We start from the raw sequence: 19105 nt of genomic DNA, 5'->3' as shown, positions 1-19105 counted from the left end.
TCTGCCCCAGGGTCCTAGGGACTTGTGGTTCCTGGGGAGGGTTCTCTGCCTGGCCTGCTGACCTCGAGCCAGTGACTGGATCTCATTGGGCCTCAATATCCTCATCTGTAAAGTGGGGTAATAGCAGTTCCCACCTTGGGGTACCCACTATGAGATGATGCATATGAAGCTTCTAGCAGAGTTTATGCCTAACAATGCGTTGCCCCCTGGGGTCCCCACCCCTGGATCACGCTGGGCTGAGGGCTTTCAGCTTCTTCAGGCCTTGGAGTAGCAGGAAGGATGCCTCGGCACCCCGCCGCAGCCACCAAAGTCCATTCCGGGTGGGATCTCACATGCCAGCTGGCTGGGGTGTCAGCTCCAGTGACAGTGGGAGTGTCCAGGAGCAACAGAGGTGAGGCTGAGGGGTTTTGTCTTGGATCCCTCGTGGGATGGGGTGTGTGGGCTGTGCGGGCTGCGAGCGTATGGACCAGGAGGGGTGTGAGGCGTGTGGGCGTGGCTGGGGGTCTTAAATGCCTGCCGTGGGATGGGTGGTGGGTGCCCCAGGGTGCTCACCGTCCGGAGAGGCCGCAAAAGCTCTGGAAGGGTGGGGCTGGCACGGGCCTCAGGCCTGCTTGCTGCCCTTGATGTGTGCATTTGGGGGGTCGCCTCCCTAGAACCTGGGTCGTTCTCCCCGAGACAAAGTTCAGGCCTGCTCCGGCTTGTACCAGACATGAAGCAGCTGTATTCTTTCCTCTGCCACGAGGCAGTCACCCCAAGAAGGCCAGGGTGGGGGGACGGCTGGAGGAAAAGACAGGGGAATGGACAGTGTGACCCCAGGGTGCTCCTGCCATGCTCCACATCACGCCCCCGCCCCGCCGGCCTGGCATCCCCTAGAAGCAGCTGGAGCGGAGAGAGCTCCATGGAGAGGGCCGTGTTTGTGCAGGCCTGTTTGCCTGAGCGGCGGGTGGATGTCTGTTTACCGCCGCCTGCGGCCCCCAGGGCTCAGCCGCTCCCTGGGGTCAGCGGCTCTGCGGATGATGTCAGCATTCGGGGGCCTCGACTCGCCTTGTGGAAGTTGTTTGCTGGATTCACTGCAGCCCTGGGTTTTGAAACTCCCACCGTGGCCTTGCTCGTGCTGCCTCCCACCCCGCAGAGCTGGGGGGGGACATGGGGGGGTGGGCAGTGAGCGTGGGGGAGGGGAGGTCGGCCTCAGGCATTGCTGGGGGGATGGGGGGTTGGCTCACAAGGTGTCCTGCTGGGCACCCCTGGCTCCCTGGCTCTTCTGTCTTTCCCTCCCTCCTTCCTTTCCTGCCCGTTCATTCATACATTCATTCATTCGCGTTGAGCACCGGTTGTGGGCCAGGTGCAGTGCCGGCTCTGGGGGAAAGGGAAAACAAGAGCAGCTGTTAAGTCTTGCTCTCGGGGAGCTACAGTTGGGAGTGGGGGTCAGACTGCAATCAGTTACTTTCCCTCCCACCTCGGAGCCTTGGGCTCTGAAGGCAGGAAGGCAGCCCTCTGAGGTGGGGTGACCGGGGAGCCTGCTGGGGCCCGGGATCCGGGAACGGGGTGCTCGAGCCAAGGACGTGAAGGTGGAGCAGGAGTCGGTGAGGAGAAGGGACGGGAACAGGAGCCCGGAGGACAGAACCAACAGAAGGGGCTGCCTGTGGACCCCTTGGCAGGTGTGAGGAGCGTTGGGGGGTCGGGGAGGCATCTGGACGGCGGGTTTGTTCAGAGCTTGTGGTCTGTCTCCCTGGGTCTCTGCTGGCCTGTCCATCTCCATCTCTCGGGACTGCCAGGCCTGCCTCAATGACCGGCTGCCTAGTCCTCCTGGGTGGGCCCCTGGAAGGGTGGGCTTCCTGGGCTCAGGGTGGTCCCCTGTTCCTGAGAGCTGTGTGTCCGCCTGCGTGGGCAGCCTGACCCAGCCTCTGATGGGCCAGGAGGGAGAATATTTGGGCTGGTTTGTGATGGGGGCAGTGGCCCCAGTGTAGACGGAGGGCTGCTGGTGACGGAAGGGTGTTCCTTAGACACCCCTCCCCCACCTCGGCTTTGAATGTCCCTCAGTCAGGGGCTGGGGAAGAAGGCAGTGAAGGCCGGGTCTCCTGGAGGCACCAGGACCCAGCTGTATGGGGCTCAGCTAACCACTAGGGGACACTGCCTCCCAGGCAGAGCGCGGGACCCAGGCTTCCGGAGGGTGGCTGGGCCCAGGTGCTGCAGGCTCTGCTCACAGGGTGGGGGTGGGGGTGGGCCTCGCTGTCAGGGAGGCAGCGGCTGGGCCTTTGGGGAATGGCTTTGTACTTAATTAAAACTGGGCTTAAAACCGGGGTGGCCGAGGCGCTGGTCCTGGCCGCTCCTGTCTGCACTGCTCCCGAGAAGCAGCTCTGTGACAGCACGTTTTTTGCTCCCCATTCCCTCCCTCTGGCTGAATTAATCGTTGGCACCAGATTACAACAGATTTAGCAAACTGTAAAAAAAAAAGAGAGAGAGCGCGTGCGAGCGAGGAAGAGAAAAGAAAGGGGGATTCACTTCGGAGGAGAGGACAACGGCGTTTATCTACAGAAGCAAATTGCTCTTGTCGCCCTGGTGCCCCTCCAGCCTCCACCCTGACGATGCCTGCCTGGGAAGTGCTGCGGGAACATGTCCTCTCAAACGCCGCCGGGCGCTGGTGCCAGGATGGGCTTTCCCTGGGGGCGGGGTGCCAAGGGCTGCCTGGTGGAGCAGAGGGCAGAGCCGAGTTTTCAGGGGGCCATGGGGGGGCGTCCAGGGCTGCTCTCGGGGGGAGTGCCCGGCTGGCTGGTCCTGAGTGGTGGGGTCCGGGGACAAGGGGTCAGAGGGCCCGTGCGGCAGGGATGGCTGACGGCAGGGGTTGTGTCTGTCTTGCTCATCCCCAGGTCCTGGTAGGGGGCCCGGCACATGGTAGGTGTATCCCCAGGTCCTGCATCCCCAGGTCCTGGTAGGGGGCCCGGCACATGGTAGGTGCTCAGTGTGGCGCAGGGTGGATGAACGGATGAGTGAAAGACGAAGCCACGGCTGAACCGCCTCAGGAGCTGGTGTGGGGGGCAGTGGAGGGTCCAACGTGCCAGCTGGTACTCCTGGGGATGAAATCCGCTGGACTGAGCTGCCCTTCAAGGGACACGCCCCCCTGGGTCCTGGATCAAACTTGGACGAGGGTCCCTGCGGGCCCTGCCCAGGAGCTGCCCGCTGGCTTTCCCGGGATGACCTTGATTTCAAACATGCTCCTCTGTGGTCAGACCTGAGGGGCCTGGTTCAGGCTCAGGGAATCTGGCTGCCAGCAGGCCCACTGGGCTCCTAGACTGGGCTGGGCTGCCCCTGCCCTGAGTAAGGGGCTTAGGTTCGGTGGCCGGGGGGGGCTCACTATCTCCCTCAGAGAAGCTGCCCAGGATGGGCCAGGCCTGGAGCCCGCCACAGGTGAGTTATGCACAGTCCCAGTCGTGGCAGAGCCAGGTCAGGACGGGAGACAGGTGTGCACCGTGCTCACACCTCCCGCGTGCCCACACACACTCACACTCCTGCACAGAGGCTCACACCCATCCCTCTTAACCTGCCTTCCCTGAGCCGGGCTCTGGTGAATGACCCCACAGCCTGTCTGACCCCCAGGGCCCCGCTGCTAAGAAGAGCCTTGAGTGGCTGCCACCCACCCAGCCCAGGGCCTCTTCCTGTGCAGCCCCTGCCCATCCCAACCCTGCAGACAGGGCCGTCTGTCGCCCATGTGCTCTCCCTGGGCCCCTCTCTGGGGAAGGGGTGGATGCAAAGGAGTGAGAAGCTGGCGTGAGAGCCCCTCCACAAGCCCTGCTCCAGCTGAGGAGGCCTGGAGATTGTCAGCCTTGCAGCCTAACCTCAGACCCCAGGAGGGAGCCCAGCAGTCAGGCCGGCATGGCACTCGGCAGGGCCACCTGCTTGGATCCAGCAGCAGGGGAGGGGCTGGCCCATTGCTCAGAGCTGGCCAGCGAAGAGAGAGGACTCCTAGCAGAGAGAGGGCGGCGGGGGTCTTGGAAGCCCCTCCCCTCCTCTCTAGACTGTACCCCCTAGAAACTGCCCACCTGTCCCAGGGAGACAGACCACACACACTCCCCTACCCCCCGTCCCAGTCAGAGTCTGGGGCTCTCTGTGCCTCAGTTTCCCCACTATTGTTGGTCAAGGGGTTGGACCACCAGGCTCCAAAGGGCCCGAGAGCATCATGGCTCTGCGACTCTGAGCCCTGAGACCACCCCACCCCTTGGCTTGGGCTATTGAGGGGAATGGGCAGTGCCAGGCCCCCACTCTGCCTGGCTTGTCTTCTTCCCACTGTGAGTAGGGAGGCTGAGGCACAGAGTGGAGAAATGCCTTGTCCAAGGCCACGCGGAAGTCAAGATCCACCAGGAGGCAGCCGGACTGTGGAATGAAAGTGCCTACGCTCTGGAGTCTGGTGGACCTGAGTTCCAGTCCTACCGCTGTTACTTATCAGCTGGGTGCCCCTGGATGCCTCACTTCCCCTCCGCGTGCCTCAGTCTCCACACCTGTGAAAGGGACCGACAGAGTGCACTTCCCAGGGTCAGTGTGAAGATTCAATGTGACAGTGTCCACAGAAGGGCTCTGTAGGAACCAGCAGTTACTGCACTTCAGCAAATAGGCCAGGTCCTGCCAGACGCAGGGCTGGGATGCTGGCCCTGCTTGGGGTTCTGAGGAGCTCAGGGCCTGGGAAGGGGTGTACACGCTGGTCTCTTGTGCTTCCTGGCCGGCAGGCTCACGGGGCATTTGCTGAGCTCCTCATGGGGGCAGAGGTCGGTGTCTGAGGCCTGCGGCTCTGGTGGGTAGCAGGTGGATAGATGGGGGAGGGGAAGGGACCCTATACCACTCAGCTGTGATGAGGAGCGTGTTGGAATGTGGGTAACTCTGGGGAAATTGGGGAGAACTGAGCCGCCGAGGTCTCTGGGAAGCAGTAGGGTTGGGGGGTGGGAGGAGTGGAGGGGTTAGGGGCCAAGGAAGAAAAGGGAGAACGTGGGGCTCAAATGTCACCTTCTGCCCAGGGTGAGTCCCCTGGTATGGGGTCAGGCGGGTCTCCCTTGGGTATTTACTTACTGGGCACCTCCTGTGTGCCAGGCCTCGGGGTGGAAGCCAGGCACAGGGACCAGTGACTAGATCCCTCCCGTGAGGGCAGCAGAGAGGCCATTACCGCTGCCTTTATTGACTGTTCACTGTCTACGCAGCAGGCCGCGAAGCACCATGCTAGGGACTCTTCCCATGCAGGACTCCTTGAGGCTTCAGAACAACCCATTTTACAGAAGAGAAAACTGAGGCACAGACAGATTAAAGTGACCGGACTAAGGTTGCACAGCCAGGACAGGGCATCTTACCCCTTACCCCCCAACACATAAGGAAATGGTGGTCATCCTAGAGGTAGTAGCCGACAGTTTGCACTTGCTACGCACCCGGCGGTATTAACTGGATTTATCCCCCCCAACAAGCCTCTGAGGTAGACTAAATTATTATCCTGATTTTACCCCAGGAAACAGACACAGCTGAAGTGACTTGCCCAAGGTCACACCAAGGAAGGGCAGCCATCGAGGCACCCTTGGTCCTTACAATGCTCTTGAAGACACAAACCCAAGCACAGAGGTTCATCTCTCAAGCTTCCCCCTCCCCCTTGCCCCTCCCCTGCTGTCTCCTCCCATCTCAGAGCCTCGCGCCTCCTGTAGGGCCCCCCACTTGGCCCGCCCTCCCTGAGGCCCCACTGTGTGCAGGCGAGGTGCCGCCCTTTAACCCGCATGGGGTGGGAGGATGAGGGGAGGGCTCTGGCGGAGGTGCCAGGAGCCTGGAGGGAGAGCCAGGCGGGGGACCCTCTGGGCCGGGTCTGCTTTCCGGGCTGCAGGGTCGGGCTGCTAGCTGGCGGTGGGCAGGCTGGGTGGCGGCATGTGCTTCCCCTTCCTCCAGCTGCTCTCCAGCCAGACGCTGCCCGAGACCGAGACGTCAGCAGGCGGCCCATGGGGCCGGGAGGAGCTGGCGGCGCGGGGTCGCGGGCGGCCTGCGGCCTGCGGTCACGGAGCAATCTCCATTAGGGCCCAGAGCGAGTGGCTGCAGCTCCTGGAATCCTATTAAAAGCTTTTTCATTGTTCCCTGCGATATGCTCCGCTCCGCCGGGACCTGGGCATGTTGATAATTTATTTGTGGAAGGGAAAGGGGCGAAGAGCGCAGGAGAGAGGAGGAAATGTCATTATTTGCTCAGCCGGCTTTCTGCAGCGCGGCCCTTCCGCTGGCAGCTCGAGTGGGGGCGCCCCATCCTCCCCCCGATTCTGGAGGTTGGGGGAGCAAGGCTCTGCGAGGGTGCAGCTGGGGTGGCCTGGGCCGGGGGAGGAGGGAGGCCTGGGGGAGGTGAAGGTCGCATCCTCTGGGGCCCTGACAGTCAGAGGCCCCAAACCCACACCTGCAGCGGAGGGGGTTCTCCCGGCAGCTTCGTTGAGACTCTGGTGTGGACCGGGGTGCGGCTGGGGCCTCTTGCTGTCCTGATTCTGGCATGGGTAGGGGCCGGGGCAAGCTCGCGGGGTCCTGAGGGTGCAGAGTCGAGAGACGGCTCCTGGGGTCTCCAGGGTGGGGAGGGGAAGCTGGTTGCTGGGAGGCGGTGACTGGGGGGCCCACACCCCTGCAGCTGCCAGCTGTGTGATTACAGAAGTCCCTGTACCCCGGACGCCTTAAAACAGGAAGAGGCCTCGGCCTCTCTGGGGGACGGGAAGGGATTCAGAGCTAACATGGAAACAGCAGCGACGCAAGCCCATTTACAGAGTTCTCACGTGTGCTGAGTGCTTCACGGGCAGCGTCTCTCGCAATCCTCACAGCATTCCTGTGCGACGGAATGCCTAGTGTCTTATTACGCGTGAGGAAACTGAGGCACAGAGGGTCATGACCACACAGCTTCGAAGAGGCAGGGGTGGGATTTGCATGCTGGCCTCTCTCAGCACAGTTACTGACTCTGGTCAGGGCTCCACAGAGACCCGGCTTCCCCTTGGTCTCCAGCCCCCCTCTTCCAAGGTGAGGAAAGCCCAGAGGAGGGAACAGGGGTCCCCTCCTGCAGGCACCTTCAAGGGTTGAACTTAATCGTCCCAGGGGCGCTGTGGGGCTCAGGCATCCTTATCCTCCTCACAGACGTGGAAACAGAGGCTCAGAGAGGTGGTGTCATTTGTACCAAGTCAGGGCGGGGCCGGATTTGAACCCAGGCTGGCTCTGGGTTCTCAAAGTATCCCCTGTGCTGGGTGCAAGGCTGCCCACAGGGGCATGTCATGGTAGCCCTGGGCAGTGCTGGCTTTGGGACTAGGACCCCACAGAGGGTCAGGCTCTGGACGGCTCTGCGTGGCCCGAAGTCCCCTTCACATACACAGCCCTGACCGGCCCGCTCTAAACTGCAGCGGTGGGAAGGAGGATGCCACGTGGAAATGTCCCCCATCCCTGCCCCTCTAGCACAGACACTGCCAGACAGTTAAAAGAGTTCATACTTGCTCCAGTCACTCACTGGCTTTGAGATCATCAGTGACTCCCTATTTCCTGAAACACTGACCAAAGCCCTTGGCCTGGCATGTCAGACCTCCCCAGCCCAGCCCTGGCTGGCCCACCAGCCTCTCCTCCAGACCCTCCCCCACTAGGCCTGTGGATGACACGGCTCACACCTCTGCTGTTCCTTGTGTCCAGAAGGCCACCCTCAATCCCCACATCGGGTGACCGCTGCCTCCTGCGTGAAGCCGTCCCTGACCGACTGCAGGAACCAGCCCTTCCTGCCTCTCATCCCCGGAGCACTTAGCCGGCCTCCCTGTGATGGGGTAGGTGGCTGCGTTTACACATCTGCCCCACCTCCACCCACCTTTACTGCTCCTCCTTCCCCTCCCCAGGCCCCTGCAAGGTGCTGCTTATCTCTGGAGTCGAATCTGGGATTCATTAATTCATCCAAACAAGGCTTCCTGAGCCTGAGGTGTGTTGATAAATGGCTTTCTCTTTACAGCAGCCCTGGGAGTGGGTGGCATTAGCCCATTTAATTTTATTTAAAAATAAATTTTTTTTTTTTGGCCGCGCCGCAGAGCTTGTGGGATCTTAGTTCCCCGACCGAGGATTGAACCCGGGCCCTCAGCAGTGAAAGCACAGAGTCCTGACTGCTGGACCGCTGGGGAATTCCTGCACTAGCCCATTTTATAAAGGAGAAACCAAAGGAGGTTCAGTCGCCAGGCCAAGGTCACCCAGGCTGAGCTGGGGTTGAAGCCAGGTCCCAGGTAGGAGTAGTGATGGGGTCATGATTAGGTCAACAATCCCTGAGTCCTCACGCCTGCCTGGCACCAGGTAGAGAATTAAATGCAGGAATCATTTGATTCTCACAGATGCTCTGGAGGTGGAGGTGGGGAATGTACTTGGAGGCTCCATTCTACAGATGAGAAAACTGAGGCTGAGAGAGGAAGGGAAGCCTGGAGGCAGAGCCCCGGCCCCGCAGTGACTTCCTGAGAGCCCTGGGTGGGAGGGATAGGGGCTTTTCCCATGTTCTGTGTGCCAGGCCTGGAACTGTCACTTCAGAGCAGGGATGTGGGCAAGCCCTCCCCTCCACCCCCTGAGGCCCAACCTGGCTCTCAGGCCTGCAGCCTGCCCTGTCCAGGCATCCTCTGGGTGAGAGGAGGCTGGGGAGGCGGTGTGCCCAGCAGCAGGGTGGGCGTGGGCCCTGCCCCCACGGCAGCTGCCTGCCTGGCCCGGTGGCCTCACAGACAGACAGGGCTTGTGAGAGCCGGGGGCCTTCAAGGAGAGCTCAGCTCCCGCTGGCAGCTGCTCAAAGGCCTCATTGTGGCAGGAGGGTCCTCCACGGGCAGCTGCCCCCGCCTCAGGCACAGGCAGAGCCCAGCCTTTGTGCCAGCACACTGCCCCTGCCCTGACCCGGGGTCAGCAGGACAGAGGCTCTTGTCTGCGGGAGGCTGGGGGCCTGCCCGGGGAGGAGCTGCCCTGGACCCTCAGATGGCCTAGGATGGGTGTGGTCTGTGTTGCCAAGACCCAGGAACTCTTCCCAGCGCACAGATCTGGCCTTGGAGGGGGCTGGCTCTTGGTCTGGCTCAGGCTTGAGGAGAAGGTGTGGAAGCTGGAGGGTTAATTTAAAATAATAATAATAATAATGATAGCAATAATGACAATGGCTACTGCCGTTCGTGGAGCTCTTACTGCGTGTCTGCTGAGAGGCGTGTGTGTGTGTTTTATCTCATTGATTCCTCAAAGCATCCCTACAGGTTGTAGACAGTCATTTGCCCCATTTTAGAGATGAGGAAACTGAGGTTCTGCAAGGTTAGACATTCACCTCCCGTCACAGAGCTCTAGGGGAGCATTGGGACCCAATCCAGAGCCCATTCTTAAGTGCCATCCCTGCTGAGCACCCAAATGGCCACCACGGTGTACAGGCACAGAGCCACCTGCCCTGCCCCGCGGAGTTCCGAACCACTGGGCTTGATCTGCACTGCAGTCCCTTGTGAGGGAGGCCCCATCACCCCATTTTAGGGCCCAGGAAACATGCTCTGGGAGCTGTCTGGGTGCCTGGCCGGTGAGGGGCAGACTGCCTCTATATGCGGCTTCCCCACCTGCTCCTTCCTCAGGCTTGCCCTTTGGGGTAGGTGGGACAGTTGCCCAAACTTCGTGGCTGGGCTCCAAGGTCCCACAGCAGGGGGTGGCGGAGGAGGTGATGGAGTCCCAGCAAGAGACTGAGCCTCCTCCGACACCCACAGCCCCTCCTGGGAGGACCCTCAGAGACCATGTGTTACATCCACACTGTGTAGTCAGGGAGACTGAGGCACAGAGAGGGGGAAAGGGCCTGGCCCCGGTCCCACAGCCTTGGGGACTGAACGTGGGCCCCCGAAGGCTGTGCTGTTCACTAGGACACCACCGCTGACCTGGGGCGGGGTGGGAGAGAACGGCAAACTCTGAGCACTTTCCGTGTCCCAGGCCCAGTTCTAAGCATTGACCTGGGTAACTAATTAACCCTCACAAGGACCTTATAAGGGCTGTACTGTTATAATCTCCATGACACAAATGAGGGAACCGAGGCAACTGTCCCCAGGCCACACCCTGGAGGTCTCCTAGCTCAGCTGGTTAGATAGCCTCTCCCCTCCCCCAGGACCCTGACCTCTGGCACAGACACCCTGATGGTTCAGGGTCGGAGGTGCCTGCTGAGGGGGGGATGGGACTTCGGGTGGGGCCAGATGGACACCTCGGTGACCTTCTGCAGGACAGTGTCCTGTTGCTGAACTTGCCTCCTTCTCATCCTGAGCTGGGTGGTTTCCCCACCTGTGAAATGGGCGCCGAGCCTGCGCAGCCCCTTCCTAGGGGACCCACAGGTGAAATCCTGTCTGTAGACCCCCTCATTGCTGGGGCCGGGCCTCCCCTCCCCTCCCCTCCCCCAGCTGTGCCCTAGAAAGGTTCTGCCCCAGACCCAGACCCCACAGCCCTGGGGAGGAGACTGAGCCTCCCTCAGAGCCTGCTGGCCTGGGGATGACTCACGGCCAGCCCAGGCCTGGATGCCGGATTAGAAATAATTAATGCTATTAATATTCATAATGAGCGGGCTGGTGAAATGATGAGGGTGACCGTCTGCTCTTCCCTTGGGCTCTCTCCCAAGGATGGGAAATCAGGCTCTCGGGCCCTTATGCCCCAGCACCTCCTGGGTGGGCGCAGGTGACCCCCGCAGGGGAGCCAGGTGCCAGGCTCCAAGTCCCCTGTTCAACCCTGCTGGCTCGCTCCAGGACCCTCACACCAGCCTGAGGGGGTGGGTGGGGGCTGACGGCTCCGTTTCCCACGCGAGGGACCTGAGTCCCAGAGAGAGAAGCAGTCCCAGAGGACTGTCAGCTTCCAAGAGGCCCAGCCAGGGCTCCGTCCCAGGACTTGACTCTGAGTCCAGCGCTCTCCCTACCTGCCCTTCTGGAAACGTGCAGGCTGCCCGAGGGGAGCTGGACAAGGCCAGCGACGTGGCCTGCCTGCTGCCCAGGGTGGCTGCTGTCCCGGGCGCAGAGCCTTATGCAGCCCTTGGGAGGACACGGTGGTCCCAGCCCCGCTCCTTCCTGACCGTGTAGCTGTGGATGCTTCTGGGCCTGCACCCCCTCTGTGCTTCAGTTCCCACTGGTCTCCAGGGGAGGACAGTCCCCCTCCCAGGGCTGTGTGCAAGCCTGGCACAGTGAGGGCCACACAGCGGTTGATGGGTGTCACCCAGCCAGCAGACTGAGCACGTTCCTTTCGGCCGAACTGTGCTGGGTCCCAGGTGGTTCAGCCCCTGCCCTGCACCTGAGGATCCTCATGGGGGAGGGACAGGTTCGCGTGGTCCTGGGCAAACCACACACGCGTGCTGGGGCGGGAGTGAGGGCACGGATGTGGCTCACTGTGCAGAAGGGTCACTGGCCCCAGGCAGGGTTCTGACTCATAGGGGGAACCAGAGGGTCCTGAGAGCTGAGGCCGACTCTCCTTTGCCCAGATGTCTGAGCCGGGACTTCAGCACCCACAGCCTGACTCTCGTCCAGCCTCCAAGGCCTTCCTGCTGTAGGTGGCCTTGACTGTCCCCTCAGCCCCCACTTCTAAGTCCTCCTCACTCAGCCTCGCCAGGGAACAGCCAGATGTCCCCAGTCGTGCACGCCAGGGCTTTGGGCCCAGGTATTGTGCCCACCTGGGGGGTTAGCTCCATGGAAGCCTCCCTCTGGGTGCGGCTCCAGAGCCCTAGGTCTGAGTGCCCTAGCCACTCACCTGGCCTCCTCACTAGGCCTCAGCCTCCTCATCTGTAACATGGGGCCAGGGATGCCAAGACAGGATGATGTGGGCAGAAGCTCACCTCTCGTGGATGCCTGGTCAGGGGAGGGAAGGGGCTGGTCCCTCCGGGTGAAGCAGCTCTGGAAAGATACCAGCACTGACAGCCCTCTGGGCACCCAAGTGGGTGACAGGGTGGGTGTGTGCGCCTTCAAGCTGGGGAGGGGGCGGGGGACTCCAGCGGCTTGGCCTGACACTGTTGGTAGGGACAGCCGAGTGGCGGCCCCTCCCTCGCCGGGGCCTGGCTCTGGCTGAGTCTTATCATTACAGGGCGGGGGCACCCTCGCCGGAACCTCGCTTCTGGCTCCCGGGCTGGTGGCAGTGCTGTCGGCTGAGCAGGCTAACAGCTGTTTGCATGGAGACTAAATCTGTCCGGGTCTGACAGACGGGACTTGAGCCGCCACCCTGCCGTTTCAGTGTGGGAGAGGGCTACTAGCTGACAGCCGTGTGTACTCGGGACCTGGGGCTAGACGACTCTCTTCTCTGAGCCCAGGGTCCCTGAGCATATGGGGGCAGGGGGCCAAGGTCAGTGATTTCCTCCCTGCACAGTGGGCTGGCCAGACTGCCCTTAGGCCTTGTCCACAAGATGGGCAGGGCTGGGGCTCAGACCCTCAGGGGCTCCCTCCTACCCCCAGGAACCTTTCTACATCCTAAACTGATGGACAGAGCACCGTGGCCTCTAATCTCACTCCCTGCCCGTCCCCCAGGGACTCTGGGGCCTAAGCGGGCTCCTTTGGATCTTGGGGTCCACCCCCACCCCATCCCCAGGTCCTGTCTTTCCTCTCTGGGCGGGGGGCTTCGAGAAGGGCAGCTAGTGACTATTCCAAGGCCACTTGGTTCTGACGCACCATGTTATGTGTTTATGCCATTTCTGCTTGAGAAACAGGTGGGGGCTATTCGTGAACTTGGCTGGCATCTTGGGCAGTGTTCGGGGGAGGAGGAGGGCAGGGTCTCCAAGCCAGTGCAAATTCTTTCCTTGGAGGATGCCCCCACCCTCCTCCTTTCAGTGAGAAGGAATACCCTCAGGGCCAGGGGATGGCTCCGGACAGGCCACCCCAGAGTCTCAGTTCTGAACCAGGGTTGCTCAGTTCCAAATCTTGAAGGGTGGCGGGAAGCGCAAATGAATATTGTCTGTTAAAAACCTTTTTCAGCAGTGAGGCCTTATGTTTGAGGAGTTGTGAAAATTGTTTTCCTCTGACTGTGGGAAAGGTTTGAAATATTGACACAGAGATAAGCCTCTTCAGAGGCTGGCAGGATGGCTGGGATCAGAGTGGCACACGAGCCTACACGCCTACACTCCTTACCCACTGCCCTGGGCAGACATGACTAATCAATCCCAGCACTCTCCTCTGCTGAACTGGGGAGGGCCTGCCTGGGAAGGGAAGTTGTCAGGCATCTCTGGCAGGTGTTTTGCAAATGAAGAATGGGGGCTCAGAGAGGCAAAGTAGCTGACCACAACCACCTAGTCTCTAGAGGTGGAGGTGGGATTTAAACCTGGTTCTCTTGACCCCAGAGCTTCGTGATCATGGAAGCTGGTGGTTCAGGGGCTCCTTGCTCAGGTGGAGTTCTGCTACAGTGCCAATAGTGCTCTTGCTAGAGCCCACCCAGCTCCCTGTGGGACAGGCACAGTGTGGCCAGGTTCGTCCTCTCTACCATGGCCATCCCTCCCTCTAGGCCTGCTAACCTTTATCAGCTGCAGCCTGTCTGTGCTGTCTAATTACGGCCACTTACATTCCAGGCTCTTAACTGCAGCCAAGTGGTGCGTATGAATGTGGGACTTCCAACTCCCGCCAGCACGCTGAGCCTGACTGAGGGGTGTGTGGGACTGGGGAGCTGGTCAGCAGTCACCAGGCCGATGTAGGCTGGGAGCTGCCAGAAGCTGAGGGCTGGGCTGGGCCCTAGGAGGGGCATGCTGGGGGGCAGGGCGGGGGGCTCTCCTCTTTGGTGCCAGCGCTGCCTCTGCACCGCCTCGTGCCTTGTTAGGAGGTAGTTCTGCTGGCTTCCAGGTTACCCTTTTAATTAAGCCAATTAATTAGTGCCTTTAATGAAGCAGATTAATCAGGCTGGGCTCTGCAAACGGGGCTGTCGCAGCCCACGGTTTCCTGCAGGTTGGGATCTGGAGGTGGCTGCTAGGCCAGGCCTGCAGTCCTGGGGGGCTGACGTGCTGGGTCAAGCTGGGCCAGGGATGTCTGTGTCCCCCATGGGAGTGTGGCCAGGAACCCAGGCCTGGAGAGGGGCAGGCAGGGCTGGTCTGAGGCCACAGGAACCTCTGGACCCAGATGCCTCAGCACAAACAGCCCAAGGTTGGAGCGGGAGGGACACAGGGATTCTGCCTTGGGGACCCACGAGGGATGTTTGCTCAGTGGGGTCCTCGGCAGGTATGATTGCCTGGGGGCAGGGGCTTGGGGGAGCTGGAGTCCCTGCCCACCTTGCCCTCCCCTCTCTGGCTGCTCCCAGCCTGGTGGCACAGCCACCAGCTCCAGAGCCCCTCATTCGCCTGCAGGTGGGGAAAGAGACTTGGAGAGGGGAAGGGGTCTGCTCAGGGTCACCCGGCAGCTAGTGACAGGGCTGAGATGTGAGGCCATGTCCCGGGTTCCTTCCACACCATCCTGCTCACCACCTCGATGGCCTGGGGTCGGCTTCCTTACCAGGTGCTTCCTACGTACTGGGCACCGTGTTGAGTGCTCCACCCAGGTGATGCCACTGACTCCTGTCTCCAGCCCAGTTCAGGAACGGAGGCCTGGCCTGGGGTGGCAGGAGGTGCCCTAGCCTGTGGATGGCCCAGGCTTCTCCCACCAGGTAGGAGAGAGGAGCCGGATGCTAGCCAGAGCCAGAGAGGCAATCCCCAGTTCAGAGAGGAGCTTTGGGAAGAGACCAAGGGGGCCCCAGCTCCCTGGAGACGTCTTTGTGAAATGAGCACCCACTGGTGTGAAGAGGGTGAGGCCTCAACGCACTTCTGCCCTCAGTGCCCATAGCCAAGGGCGTGGGAGTAGGGCGGGCCTCCCCTGCGGGGCAGATGGCAGCCTGCTCCAGGACGGCCGAGCCCCGCAGAGACTGCTGGCTCAGCCATGACAGGAGAGATTTAGGTTAGACAGAGGAAGGACTGCCTGACAGCAGGGATTATTAACAAGTTTGCGAAGAAGGCAGCAGCCGCTTCCCCAGAAGACTGTGCTTGGAAGCGGGCTTGATCTGAGCGTTTCGGAAAACACGCTGCCCTACATATGCAGGCGGCATTTCCAGCAGGTATCAACAAAGTGGGCACTGGGCTCCCCGTAGGATGCCCTCGGGCCCTCACCCCTTTCATCCCCTCTCAGCCCAGAGTCGCCTGACAAAGCGCAGGCCGGCAGCTAGCTAGTGGGCCCCAGACGGTCTACGAGCCAGGGCAAGCCATGGAACCTTCCTGGGCCTCAGTTTCCTCATCTTTTAAATGGGTGAGTCCTTCCTGGGGAGAAAGATGACCTCATCTCTCACTTCTCAGAGAAGACAGAAAGTCCCCTCTTCTTGCTATCTACCCAACCTGTAAACTTTCTTGCTCCAGGCCTTCACCCACCCCTGGCCAGCCCCTTCCTGCCTTGAGGGGTCCTCCCTTTGAAACTCATCTTCTCTTTTCTTGAGTGGCCATCCCTCCTCAGATAGCATTTTCCAGGCAGCTTTTAAGGAGGTTTAATGTCTCCTATTAAAAACACCCTCCCTGGACCTCCCTTTTCCCTCCAGCTACTGCCCTCTATCTGTCTTCCCCTTCACAGCCAAATTTCTCAGAACAGTTGATGAATCTCCCACCTGCCATTTCCTAATGCACTGAAGTCTGGCTCTTGCCTGCCTTTTCTTTAATGTGCTGACATTGCCTCCTCCAGGAAGCCTTCCCTGCTTCCCCCACCCTGATCCAGAAGTTGACCCTCATTCACAGCCAGTTGGGGTGACCTGAGAGCAGCCCTAGGCCTTAGTTGTCCCTGAATCTGCCGTGCCCCGCTCAGGGCCTGGCAGGGAGCCCAGCCTGGATGAGGCACTCCTCTGGTGCCAGAGCAGGGGCGAGGGGCAGCCAGTAGCTCTGTCTCCAATTTACCGTGAGAGGGACACTGTGGGGTGGGCACAAGACAGGAATGGGAACGAACGCCATCATCACACTCAGAGACACCTCTTTAAATACCAGCTGGAAGCAGCCCGGTTTCTGGGTGGGTGGAGTTGCCCTTCATTAGCAGGAACCACGGGGGACAGGGGCTCTGTACAGCCCCCCGGGGGTGGGGAGGGGAGGCAAAGACAGAGCTGGGGGTGGGAGCAGGCAGCTCAGGGTCTGCCTGTCCCCATCCCACATGGCTCCCCCCCATAGGGTCTAGGAGGAGCTGGGGAGCATCTCACCTGTGTCCTTTCCCAGCACAGGGTACAACGTGACACTTTCTGTCTATAGCGTAACTCCTCTCCATTGTCTGTCCCCACCAGGCAGTGAGCGCTGCAGAGGCAGGAACCTCAGCTCTCTCCCGTTCCCCAGGGCCTGGCATGTTAGACAAGCAGTAAATATCCACGGATGGATGGAGGGTGGGCCGTGGGTGGAGTGCCAGGTCTATTCCTTGCCGCTCTGCACTGCCTCGGTGCCCCCTCCGTACAGGGAGCCCTGGTCCGGGTACAGTTCTTAGCACCAGGCCTGGCTTGTGACTGGGTGTGCTCTCGTCCCTTAGGGGCTGCTGGAGCACGCAGGGCACAGCAGAGTGGGGACAGAGGCCATGCTGGCCCCCGCCGAGAGCCACATGGGCCAGTCACTTGGGGAGCTCTGTGAGCAGGGGGGCCCCAGGAGACAGTGTCAATCCTCAGGGTCTCGGGCCTCCCACCCACAAAATGGGAGCACAGCGTGTTCTCCCTGTGGGGAAGGGTAGAGGAGGGAGGGGAAAGGGTGCTCAGGAGTCTGCTCTGAGCCCCCAGTTTGGAGCCAAGGCAGGTGGGACCACAGCCCGCTTGTCTCTCAGCCCCCCGGCCATCCGGGCCTGGATGTCGTTGCCTGTTTGGCTTCGTAGGAGCTGTGGCAGGCGAGCCACAGGAGGAACCGAGGGAGCCAGACCACAGCCCTGGTCTGCAGGGCCCCTGGGGAAACCCACTCCCCCTCCCCAGCCCCACCCATCCACCCAACTGCTTCCTGCTCCCTCCCCAGGCTCAGCTTCAGTAACAGAAGGAACAGGCCCTCCCTCCTAGTGGAAATTCATGCTCACAGCCCAACCAAGCTGTCTGCAGAGAGGAGGGTGGTGAGGAAGGGGGAGCAGCTGCGGGAACAGGAGGCTGTACGAGAGAGTGGACAGACGGACGGGGAGACAGAACCCAGACCTCCATCTGTAAGTGACAGCCGGGGGCCAGGTGGGCCGCCAGCCCTCATGGCCCAGAGGGATGGGGCCTGGGTGGTGGGTCCTGAGTCTGGTGGCAGCAGGCAGGGCTGGTTGTGACGAAGATGCGTGGCCAACAGGTTGTGGGACAGAGGGGACCGCAGGGGCTCTGCCCGCTAGTGGCGCTCACTGGGGACAGCTGAGAACGCAGTAGGGTTGCCAGGCCAATCCTGGGGTCTCCATGATTTGGGGCTGGGATGGTATGAACCTCGGGCTGAAGTCAGGGGTCTGAGGCACTGGGGGAGGGGCCTGTCCCACCCCCCCTGGGAAGGCTCCCAGTCTGTCTTATAAATCACGTCTATGCTCTTCAGACTCAAGGCGCCAGGCTCGGGGCTGGTCTACCTTCCAGACTCACTACCACAAGGACAGTGAGTCCTCCTTTCCACCCCCGCATCCCTGCCCAGCTCAAGGCCTTCCCTGGCCTTCCTTTTGGCCTCTGCTCCCGTGCTGCCTCCCCCAAGAAGCCCCCCTAGGCCACCCTGGCCACCAGGCCTCTCCCTGCAGGCCAGTCTGCACCACACTGGTTACCCCTAAACAGGGATCTCAGTATGCCCATCTAGTGGCCCTGGGTGGCCCCTACACCACTCTTGGCCTCGGTTAGCTGCTAGTTTACAAGGCTGGGTGAAAGGGCAGGGACCAGGTCTCTGAGGTGAGCTGGCCGGAGGCTGGGTTTAGGGGAGGGGGCAGCCTACTACGGTTCCTCCCAGTCCACCCACCTGCGGACTGAGAGCAGGTGGGGCCCCTGTGCTCAGGCCAGAGAGGTGGCAGGACCCTTGTCTGCCCTGTTGGTGCACAGCTCCTGCTTGATAAGCAGTTTCACCTGCCGAGGTGGACTCAGTACCTCGTGGGAAGTGACCACTTGGTGCCAGGCTCAGTGCCAGCTCCAGGACAGAGAGAAGCCAGACAGACCCAGTCCCAGCCCTGGGGAAGCTCCCAGCTAGCAAGGATGCCGGGCATGGAGTGAGTGCTCTCCAAGGCCCAACAGGCCATCATGGCCCCTTTTTAGACGAAGAGAGAGAGGCAGAGGGGCGGAGATCCTGAGGCCATCTGGCTCCTCTCTGCCTAGAAAAGGGCATCTTCAAACAGGAAGGGGACTCTTGCACGACTCTGTGGGCCCCAGAGGGCACAGAAGTGTGTATGGTGGGGAGGGCAGCCCCGCACCAGCACCCATCACCCCAGGGGCCAGATTAGGAGAGGGGGCTGCAGAAACGTGTCCCTCATGCAGGGTGCTCCTTTCTGTCTGCAGGTCTGACGGAGAATTTCCCAGAAAGGAGGGTCTGACAGGCGGGGGACACTGGCGCTCTTGTGGGAGGAGGGGGAGGGGACGGTCACTTGTTGGGCACTTACTCTGTGCTCAGCACTGCGCCAAGCGTTCTGTCCACGAGCCCACTGAGTTCTCAGAAACCACCCTGGGAGCAGGCAGCAGCGCCCCCACTTTACAGATGCGGAAATGGAGGCATGAATTGGTGAAGTCACAGGATTTGAACTCAGGTGGGTCCAATCCCAAAGCCGTTCTTGTTCCCCCAGGCCACTCCTGGGCCGTGGCTGCGCGCACAGCACTGCCAGGCGCCTCCCCATCGCCGGTCTGGAAGGGCGGCCCAGTGTCACCCTCGGCTCAGCCCTCCTGGGACAGCCATCCCCTCCCTGATCTGTGAGCCACAGCGTGATCTGCTAATATCGAGTGCGTTATGTACAATTGCAAACCCTTTACAGTCCAGTTCTCCTAATACATGACAGACTATCAGAGCTCCCAGTGGTGCTGCATTTCTGAGCGCTGCCCACCCGCGGAATGATGAATCCTCTCGTTCGGTGCCTGGTAGAGGGGGCGAGGCATCTGAGAAGGGTGACCTGCTCCTTCTCCCCGAGGGAACCCTGAGATGGGGCAGCTGGGGACTCCTGCCAGCCCAACTGTGTGCTCCTCGCTTCTCATCTCAGCTCCTGGCCTGAATACTCCTGATCTGTAGGAGAAGAGG

General features: G+C 61.1%; 2 protein-coding genes across 12 annotated transcripts in view; one reads left to right on the top strand and one right to left on the bottom strand.

Moving 5' to 3' along the window:
• Positions 1 to 19105, bottom strand: part of MACROD1 (mono-ADP ribosylhydrolase 1) — a 153155-nt gene that overhangs the window by 37976 nt on the left and 96074 nt on the right. The window lies entirely within an intron of this gene.
• FLRT1 (fibronectin leucine rich transmembrane protein 1) overlaps positions 1 to 19105 on the top strand; it is a 90659-nt gene that overhangs the window by 8860 nt on the left and 62694 nt on the right. The window contains exons 1-2 of one of the 8 annotated variants that reach the window (XM_082344094.1): positions 16538 to 17084; positions 18379 to 18623. The exons of 5 other annotated variants lie outside the window; for them this stretch is intronic. The gene's annotated coding sequence lies outside the window, so the exon portion shown is untranslated. 2 more of the 8 variants (XM_082344097.1, XM_082344092.1) reach the window with 2 other exon arrangements.

Source organism: Balaenoptera borealis, assembly GCF_965194805.1.
Source record: "Balaenoptera borealis genome assembly, chromosome: 11".
Taxonomy (NCBI): Eukaryota; Metazoa; Chordata; class Mammalia; order Artiodactyla; family Balaenopteridae; genus Balaenoptera; species Balaenoptera borealis.
The sequence above is the reverse complement of the archived record's forward strand: the minus strand, read 5'-3'. Positions and strand labels throughout refer to the sequence as shown.